Here is a 10,406-nt window from a genome sequence, read left to right on the forward strand (position 1 = left end):
TTTTTGGTGTAACAGCTGAGGTGTGGAGTGCTACCCAGGGATGTTTCTAAACAACCTGCATTACATAGGCAGCCCCAAACAGCAAGGAATTTACCAGTTCAAACCGCAATAGTGCTAAGGTGAGACATCCTGGTTTAGAGTTTGATACAGCATAAGCATTTTATAATAATAACATAAGTGACCAGGGATTCAGAATGATAGCATTTTTCAGGTAGAGAATTTTGAGTTATAGGGCCTGGGTTTAAGTATGTTCCAGCACCAGGACGTGGTGAGACATGATGCAAGAGGTGGCTGGAGAGTGGTATAGTGGGAAGAACATGGCTTTTGGGGGTGAGCTAAATATGAGTTCATTTTGATTCCAATTCTTGTGTTTCCGTTTTCAGATCTGAAAATGGGGTTGATGCTTAGCTCCTGGAGCTATGGTGAGGAAACTGCTTAGCATAGTGCTTGGCATATAGAAACCACTGAAATAGGTGCTACTGTTGCTTAGGCACCTCTCCTAGAGAGAAGAAAACAGGCCCACAAAGGCAAACACATTTGCTTAAGGTGATAGAACACATTTAAAACTGAGCCCGGGCCTCCTACGGTGGCTCATGCCTGTAATCCCAGCACTTTGGGAGCCTGAGGTGGGCGGATCAGGAGGTCAGGAATTCAAGACCAGTCTGGCTGATATGGTGAAACCCCATCTCTACTAGAAATACAAAAATTAACCAGGCCTGGTGGTGTGCACCTGTAGTCCCAGCTAGTCAGGAGGCTGAGGCAGGAGAATCATTCGAACCCAGGAGATGGAGGTTGCCAGCTGGGGTGGCAGAGTGAGACTCCATCTAAAAAACAAAACAAAATAAAAAAAAAAACAAAATTCAACCTGGTCTAAGAACCTGGACCTGCAAATTTTAAGTCCTCTGTTTTTATACAAAATAGGGGCATTGAAGTGGAAAGCTGCATAACATAAATGTACCACAATTATTGTCCTGTAATTATTTTTGGCTTAAAATTTTTATGGACGTCATATATGCTTTTTGGAAAATTAAAAAGAAAAATACGGACCAGGTGCAGTGGCTAATCCCAGCACTTTGGGAGGCAGAGGCAAGAGGATCACTTGAGACCAGGAGTTCAAGACCAGCCTGGGCAACATAGGAGACCCCGTCTCTATTAAATAAATAAATAGATAGATAGATACAGAAGGATATAAAAATAGAGTGAAAGTCTTACCCATTCTAGACTCCAGAGACATTTAAAACTGTTTTGAAATGCCTTTTCTCTCTAAATACATGTGTATACAAAATTACACACATACACACAAACTGTCCTGTAAACTTGCTTTTATTCTTAAATATTGGGTTTGTTTTCATGTTGATATATATTGCTTCTTCTTCTTTTTAAAAAATTTATTATTATTTTTTTTTGAGACTGATTCTTGCTCCGTTGCCCAGGTTGGAGTGCAGTAGCGTGATCTCTGCTCACTGAAACCTCTGCCTCCCAGGTTCAGGTGATTCTCCTGCCTCAGCCTTGCAAGTAGCTGGGATTACAGGCATGCACCACTACACCCGGCTAATTTTTCTATTTTTAGTAGAGATGGGGTTTTACCATGTTGGCGAGGCTCATCTAAAACTCCTGACCTCAAGTGATTTGCCCGCCTTATTGTCCTCCCAAAGTGCTGGGATTACAGGGGTAAGCCACCATGCCGAGTCTTTTAAACAGCTACACAGTATTCTGTTACTGGACCATAATTTATCCACTTTCTATTGACCTGTATCTGGATTATTTATTAGGGTTCTCTTGATTGAAAGTGGGAAATTCCAACTCAAACTTATCTAAGCTAAAAGGGGAATTAATTACCTCCTTGATAGAGTGAAGTGACTAAGCACAAGGGCTCAAAGCTGGATGTCTACATTCACTGACCAAGTTACTGCATAACTCAGTTTCCACATTTATAAAGTGAGGAAGATAATAGTATCTACTTAAGATAATGCATGTAAGGTACTTAGGACACTTGAAATGTTGGCTGTATTATACTAAACTATACTTTAAAAAAACAACTTCCTTTTTTGACTTAATGAATATTTTTCCAAGTCTATACATTTAGATCTATGTCATTAAAAACACTTGCATAGTATTCTGTTATATGGACATACCATAATTTGTTTATTCAATCTCACTCTGATGGACATTTAAGTTATTTCTCATTTTCACTATCACAAATAATGCTGAAATTATGTCTTTTATTTCTTTATTTATTAAATGAAAACTTTTCTTTTAGTAGAGATGGGTCTCACTATGTTGTCCAGGCTGGAGTGCAGTGGCTATTCACAGGTAAGATACCACTACTGATCAGCACCAGAATTTTGACCTGGTCTGTTTCTGACCTGGGCCAGTTCACCCCTTCTTAGGCAACCTGTGGTCCCCTGCTCCCAGAAGGTCACCATATTGATGCTGAACTTAATGCAGACACCCATAGACATAGCGCATTACAGCCCAGAATACCTGGACACAAGCAATCCTCCTGCCTCAGCCTCTTGAGTAGCTGGGACTATAGGCATGCATCACCACACCTAGGTTTTATGTCTTTGTACACATGCCCTTCCTTGTTTGTGCACACTGTGTAGGATAAATTCATAAGATTGGCATTACTTTGTCAGAAGATACATAAATTTAAAACATTGAAAAGGATCGCAAAACCTTTCTGAAAAGGATACACCTGTCTACATCCTCCATGACAAATAAGTGCTTGGTTCTTCTTTCTACTACCATTGAATTATAGAAGCAGTGCTGCCCTGAATCTGCTCAGTCAGAGTTTTCTGCAAACTCAGTTTGCATCCATTCTTTTTTTTTTTTTTTTTTGACACAGAATCTCTGTCAGCCAGGCTGGAATGCAGTGGCATCATCTTGGCTCACTGCAACCTCTGTCTCCCCTGCTCGAGCAATTCTCCTCCCTCATCCTCTAGAGTAGCTGAGATTACAGGCGTGTGGCACCATGCCTGGCTATGTATTTTTAGTAGAGATGGGGTTTCACCATGTTGACCAGGCTGGTCTTGAACTCCTGACCTCAGGTGATCTGCCTGCCTTGGCCTCCCAAAGTACTGGGTTTACAGGCATGAGCCACTGTGCCTGGGCAGCATTCATTCTTTATTGATGAATTCTTTTTTCCCCCTTAATGTTCTTCTTTAAAAGTGGCATAGTAATTATAGTTGTCTCAATCAAGTAAATGGTGAGAAGAAAGTGCAACAATCTATGGATAGTTCTAGAATAGAAGCTGTGCAAGGATGGAGATCCTCCAAGTCTTGCTCATCATGGTATTTTCAGTGCTCAGAATAGCACCTAGCACAGTGCATATTTGTTGGTTGACGAAATGAAAATACAGCTTAGGAGGCTCACAAAATAATGACAATAAAACCCCTAACCTCCATGAATTTCCTTCCTGCAAGAACAGGCAAGATAACTCAAACCAGAAACCCACACACCACAAAGAAAACAAGGTTTTGACTTGCCCAACAGTCAATTTCATTTTTTCCTATGTTACTCTGAAAAAGATAACAATGCTACATGCCCAGATGATCTTGAACAGTTCCAGGAGCATACCTTAAACTGGTTTAGAGTCTTCCTTTAATTTTATTGATTTATTTATTCATTTTTTAGACAGAGTCTCGCTCTGTCGCCCAGGTTGGAATGCAGTGGTACAATCTCAGCTTACTGCAAGCTCCGCCTCCTGGGTTCAAGCGATACTCCTGCTTCAGTCTCCTGAGTAGATGGGATTACAGGTGTCCACTGCCACACCCAGCTAATTTTTAAATATTTTTTAGTAGAGATAGGGTTTCATCATATTGGCCAGGGTTGTCAGGAACTCCTGACCTTGTGATCCACCCACCTCCACCTCCCAAAGTGCTGGGATTACAGGCCTGAGCCATTGTGTCCGGCCCTTTTTTCAATTTTAAAAATTATTCTTAATTTTTGCAGAGACGTGGCTTCTCCGCATTTCCCAGGCTGGTCTTGAACTCCTGAGCTCAAGTGATCTGCCTGCCTTGGCCTCCCAAAGTGCTAAGATTACAGACGTATGCCTCAGCGCCCGGCCCTGGCTTAGATTTGTTAAATGATGAATAAAAAATCTTTACGTCTGATCGGTCACTCATTTCTGTGGTACACACTTGTAGATATCTACTGTGTGGTAAGCATGGGGTATACAATGACAAATGAACCTTAGCTCCTGTATATGCAGAATTTATAGGATCATTCTTTTTTCTCTGAAAAGCAGAACAACTCTCACTTCTGAAAAACAAGAATCTGATGTCTGCTCTAGACTGCGAGTTCCATGAGGGTAAAACCAGTATTTGTTGTGTCCCCTACTGTGTTCCCAGCACTTGGCACAGTAAGTGCTTAATAAGTACTTGTGAGCTGGCTTAGTTTCATTCTGTTGAATGAAGACAGTTTCATTCTGTTGGCTTCTGCATTCTGTGGCCAGATTTACAATAGAAAGAGTATTTTGGATAGAAGGAGAAGCTGAGCTTCAGGCAGCAAAGCAGGTGGTGACAGTTAGACATAAATCACTCTCATTTAACCTTCAGGGCAGCCATTTCCTCACTAGGTCTTGGAGGTGGGCTCACCCAGGCCATAAACCTCAAAATAAAATAAGGGGACTTATATCCTAGTTTATTGAACATTTATTTGCTGAACTATATCTATCTGTATATACACACTATAAAAAATAGTATATATATATATATATACTGTGTGAGTGTGAGTGTGTGTGTGTATACATATACAATATATATATATATATATAATTGGGATATATATATATATGTTTTTTTTTTTGAGACAGAGTCTCTGTCACCAGGCTGGAGTGCAGTTGTGCCATCTTGGCTAACCTCCACCTCCACCTCCCAGGTTCAAGTCATTCTCCTGCCTCAGCCTCCCGAGTAGCTGGGATTATAGGTGTCCACCACCACACCTGGCTAATTTTTGTATTTTTAGTAGAAACAGGTTTCACAATATTGGCCAGGCTGGTCTTGAACTTCTGACCTTGTGATCCACTTGCCTCGGCCTCCCAAAGTGCTGGGATTACTGGCATGAGCCACCAAGCTTGGCCTCTATATAGTGTTTATATATTTCAGACATGGTCTCATTGTCACCCAGGATGGGGCGAAGATTATGGCTCACTGCAGCCTTGACCTCCTGGGCTCAAGCAATCTTCCTGCCTCAGCTTTCCAAATAACTGCAACTACAGGCATGCACCATCATGCCCAGCTAACAGTTTTTACATTTTTTTGTAGAGACAAGGTTTTGCTATATTGCCCAGGCTGATCTTAAACTCCTGGGCTTAAGCAATCCTCCCATCATCCCATCTCATTCTCCCAAAATGCTGGGATTACAAGCATGAGGTACTGCACCTGGCCAACACTGTTGGTTTTATTTGTCTCTTTTTTTTTTTTTTTTTTTTTTTTGAGATAGAGTTTTGCTCTTGTTGCCCAGGCTGGAGTGTAGTGGCACGATCTAGGCTCACTGCAGCCTCTACCTCCCAGGTTCAAATGATTCTCCTGCCTCAGCCTCCTGAATAGCTGGGATTACAGGCATGTGCCACCATGCCTGGCTAATTTTGTATTTTTCGTAGAGACGAGGTTTCTCCATGTTGGTTAGGCTGGTCTCGAACTCCTGACCTCAGGTGATCCGCCCGCCTTGGCCTCCCAAAGTGCTGGGATTACAGGTGTGAGCCAAGGCACCTGGCAGTCATATTTATTTTTTTAAGATATAAAGTTATCGTAACACTGGGGTTTTTTCTTGACTAAACAAAACAGTTTTTTTTTTTTTTGCCTGGGAGACCCAAGTATATATCACAGACTCTTAGTGTTTGAACTGGGGCTGATTTAGGTATAACTGATCCAACTTTCTCATTTTACAGATGAGATAACTGAGGAGCAGATGGGTTAAGAGATTTGCCTCAAACAACATTGTCTCTCTGGCTCTGGTTGCTAGAGATCAAGTTGATAATTATAGTTAATGGCTGGCTTACAGCTTTGTAATTTTTCCCTTCCCTCTTAAGTAGCAGACAAAAGTGGCAGAGATCTAGAGATGGGAGATAGAACTGCCACATTTCCTTGGGGAGTGTGGAATTCTTTCTCTCTGTCAGAGTAAAGGTGCTCAACTGAGGTGGTAAGAGAAACCAGCAGCCAGAATGATTAGAGCTGAGAACATGATATAGGCACCTGTGACTTGGTTGGCTTTTTGCCTCCTCAGCTCTGCTGAGCTGCTTCCTGAAATATGTGGGCCTCATTTTTTTTTTTTTTTTTGAGACAGAGTTTCACTCTGTCACCCAGGCTAGAAGGTAATGGCACTATCTTGCCTCACTGCAACCTCCCCCTCCTGGGTTCAAGCGATTCTCCTGTCTCAGCCTCTGGAGTAGCTGAGATTACAGGCACCTGCCACCACGCCCGGCTAGTTTTTGTATATTTAGTAGAGACAGGATTTTACCATGTTGACTGAGCTGTTCTTGAACTCCTGACTTCAGGTGATCCACCGCCTCAGCCTCCCAAAGTGTTGGGATTACAAGCGTGAGCCACTGTGCCCTGCCAGGCCTCATTTTAAATTCTGCCTTCACACACCCTACAGTAGAATATTCTATGTTACTACTTTTTCACTTTCTTTCTTTTTTTTTTTGAGACAGAGTCTCGCTCTGTCACCCAGGCTGGAGTGCAATGGTGTGATCTCAGCTCACTGCAACTTCTGCCTCCTGGGTTCAAGTGATTCTTTTGCCTCAGCCTCCCAAGTAGCTGAGACTACAGGCATATGCCACACCACCTGGCTAATTTTTGTATTTTTAGTAGAGATGGGGTTTCACTATGTTGGCTAGGCTGGTCTTGAACTCCTGACTTCATAATCCACCTACCTCGGCCTCCTAAAGTTCTGGGATTACAGGCATAAGCCACGGCACCCAGGACTTTCTTCTTCTTTTTGAGACAGAATCTCACTCTGTTGCTGAAGCTGGAGTGCAGTGGTGCAATCTCAGCGCACTGCAACCTCCCCCTCCCAAGTTCAAGCAATTCTACTGCCTCAGCCTCCTGAGTAGCTGGGATTACAGGTGCGTGCCACCACACCTGGCTAATTTTTGTATTTTTTAGTAGAGACAGGGTTTCCCCATGTTGACCAGGCTGGTCTCAAACTCCTGACCACAAGTGATCTGCCCGCCTTGGCCTCCCAAAGTGCTGGGATTATAGGTGTGAGCCACCGTGCTCGGCCAAAACCGACTCCAGTATTCTTAATCCATAGTATTGAAATTACAGGCACATGTTTGAGGGCCTGTGATCTAAATGCTATCCTTTATGCTTTATATTGTTTAAGAGGAAAAAGTCAACTCTGTTTCTTAGTAGTCTAGCAGATTCAAAAACTGGTTTTCTTATTGTGCAGAGGATTGTGTTTATGTAACATTTATGACAAAATTAGAATTCATCGTTCTTGTAGCATTTTTCTGTCCCCAAGTAAAATTAGATTTCCTTATGTGTAGAAAGATTTAAAAATTGGGGAGGAAATACATTAAAACATGAATGAAGTTAAATAATTGTACTCAAATTTTCTTCAAGGAGCCTACACTGTTTTGCTAATTATAATAAAATGGGCGTTATTAAAAATCAGAGTGGGGGAGAGGAGGAAGAAAGGTCTGATTTTAAAAGCCATGAGATGAAGGAAACCTTATTTGAACCAACAAATCCACGAGTCAGAAAAAGCCCAGCAATAATCTTTTACAGTTGATGACCACAAATGCTTCCTGGCCCGTGCGGAGACACCAGGGGGCAGTGGTTCCCTGAGAACTGCTGCTGCTCCCAGCTCAGGCGGCTCAGCCTGCGTCACCAACCTTGGGAGTTACATTGCACTTACACGCTGCTTCGGAAGGCTCTTATGCTTCGATTTGTGAAGGCACCGTTTCTGTGAATAAAACCTAACGGTGCTCCGGCAGGGGTAGCGCGCAGTTGAGGGCCTGGGTGAAAAGATGGGACATAAACTGAAACCATTTTGCCTTCTGGAGTAGGAGTCAGGGAAATGGGTTTGAAAAGCTGCCACTGTAGGTTTCAAACATAGCGGCCCAGGTTGACCTAGCTCCCACAGACATCGGGAGGAGGGGCGTGCTTCTCTGTGGGCGGCACGTTGAGGAGGACGTTCCCACTTTTCTTCTCCAGCTTTTCTGCCTCAACGCCACGGCTGCCTGCCCCAACCCTCCAGTTCGCAATCTTACATTCTGGTGAAAACTTCTGCCTTTATGCATGATTTCAGGCAATGCATGTGACATTCTATCTTTTCTTGGTTATACTGTTTATAAAGTTGTTGATGCGTTATAAAACACTTTCATGCGTGTTTTCCACCCATGAATTGAAACGGTTTGGGTTTTCGACTCCCACGCTGAAGACCTTCACTATATTAGAAATGAGTACAGTGTAAGTGACTAAAGAAAGCCTTGGATTACTGGACCAAGCACCGATGACATCACATTGACCTGACAACACTGACCAGGCTGATGGCTAAAGCTCCTGATGTGGGCATAGTGGAAAGGCCAAAATCTCAAATGTGGAGCTTGGCAACGAATTTCTTTCTGAAAAGGAAGAGCAAGGCAATGCTGTAGAAACATTTGGTATTCAAAGACTTTCAGAGGCATCTGTGCACATCAAATTGGCAATGAATATGTGTGAGACAGATGACCCTCATTTTCAATGTGGTTTGGAGGTCTTTGGAAGAGAGAAGAATTCCTTTGTTTGCCACAGGTGATTTATTAGGGAAAGTTGTCTTTCTAAACCATATATTTTCAAAAGTTGCAACAAGTCTTACTCATGCAGAAAAATCTTTCCAAAGGCACATTTGCTGCAGAGTTTTTAGGGTGGTGTGGTTTTACACACTTGATAAATGCTTGTAAATAGATTTGGGATTTGTTGTGATCAATACGACCTTTGTTTCCTCTCTTTGCAGTGGATTTAGTGGCTACCATTACTGTGGGAAGTAGAAAAGTTCCTCTTTAAAGTTTCCTTTCTTGTTAAAGAATAAATCATAAGCGTGCTAATAACTCTTTATTAAGCCCTATCTATGTAGCCGTTAGACATGCCATGCTTACAGGCATGTGGTATATTCTATGTCCTTGTACTTTAACCACAGTATCTGAGTTGGACATGCTCACAAGCATGTCCCAGATCACCATTGCTTTTACCTGTTTAAAGAAGTTTTAAGTTGTTAGCTAATCATGTTTTAGTTTAGATTGTGATGTCTGGCTCTAACCAAGGGAGATCAGACACAGCGATAAGGACAACCCCAGATGCATAAGGGATAAATAGGTCTACTTCTCCTTTATTCATTGTCCTCTCGTGGCAAGATGGCTAGTGAGAGTACCCTTCCTGCAGTCCAGGAAGTAAAAAAAGTAAATATTGTTTGCTGAGAGATCCTTTGTCTCAGTGCTGATTTTTCTTTTCGGCACCAAGCATCTGCTTTCTTTTTTTTTTTTTTTTCTTTTTTTGAAACAGAGTCTCGCTTAGTCACCCAGACTGGAGTGCAGTGGCTCGATCTCAGCTCACTGCAACCTCTGCCTCCCAGATTCAAGCAACTCTCTCGTCTCTCAGCCTCCAGAGTAGCTGAGATCACAGGTGTGCACAACCACGCCCAGCTAACTTCTGTATTTTTAGTAGAGACAAGGTTTCACCATGTTGGCCAGGCTGGTCTTGAACTCCTGACCTCAAGTGATCTCCCCACCTTGGTCTTCCAAAGAGCTGGGATTACAGGTGTGAGCCACTGCCTCATGACCTATTTTCCATTTTGAACATAAATAAGGTACTGAAAGGATTTAGTTCTCAGTGCTGCTGAGACAGGAGCTTCTCATTTAGACTCTACTGGGGAAAAACCTCGTCCCCAACAAGGTGGCAGCACTTGGGTGGTTTATTATTTGTTGAGCACCAAAGATGTGCTCAGTTGAGTAAGAAAATCACATATGGTACCTTCCATGCCTTCTATAAGCCCACTGTCTCAGGCATCTTGGCTCACATCAGACAAAGGAGAATAAAATAAATGATTGACCCAGGGTATAATATGAAGCCTGGAAAGCTGTTGTTTTTAAAATAGAAACCATATTATTTGGCAAAATAGATCATAGCACCTTGGACACATTTTATACATTTAACCAGAATTTTGAGGAAATATTAGGTCTATAAAATGGTAGGTAGTAAGGCTAGGATAAGCAGTTTCTCTCTGCACCCTTTCAAGCTGATTCTTTCTTTTGGAACAGATGTTCCTTCCACTTTCTTCAACTCTCTCTATGGCTCCTGCAAAATGTATTTAATATATCCCACTGACCCTCTACGAATGTCTGAGCCTCCGTATTTCATCAGTCTTTTAATAAATGTTTGTCTCCTTCACATTCTTCTTTTGACATCCAAATGTCCTGTAGA

At 42.3% G+C, this 10,406-nt stretch overlaps 1 long non-coding RNA gene across 2 annotated transcripts; it reads left to right on the forward strand.

The window, feature by feature from the left end:
- The first annotated feature begins 321 nt into the window (after positions 1–321).
- On the forward strand, positions 322–4,085 carry LOC144581959 (uncharacterized). Of its 2 annotated transcripts, none has more exons than XR_013533472.1 (3): positions 322–422; positions 2,261–2,313; positions 3,955–4,085. It is a non-coding gene; the product is annotated as an uncharacterized LOC144581959 (long non-coding RNA). The 2 variants fall into 2 exon arrangements; XR_013533471.1 differs by having other exon boundaries at positions 336–422; positions 2,264–2,313.
- The last annotated feature ends 6,321 nt before the right edge of the window (positions 4,086–10,406 follow it).

This window comes from Callithrix jacchus, chromosome 3 (assembly GCF_049354715.1).
Source record: "Callithrix jacchus isolate 240 chromosome 3, calJac240_pri, whole genome shotgun sequence".
Classification (NCBI taxonomy): Eukaryota; Metazoa; Chordata; class Mammalia; order Primates; family Cebidae; genus Callithrix; species Callithrix jacchus.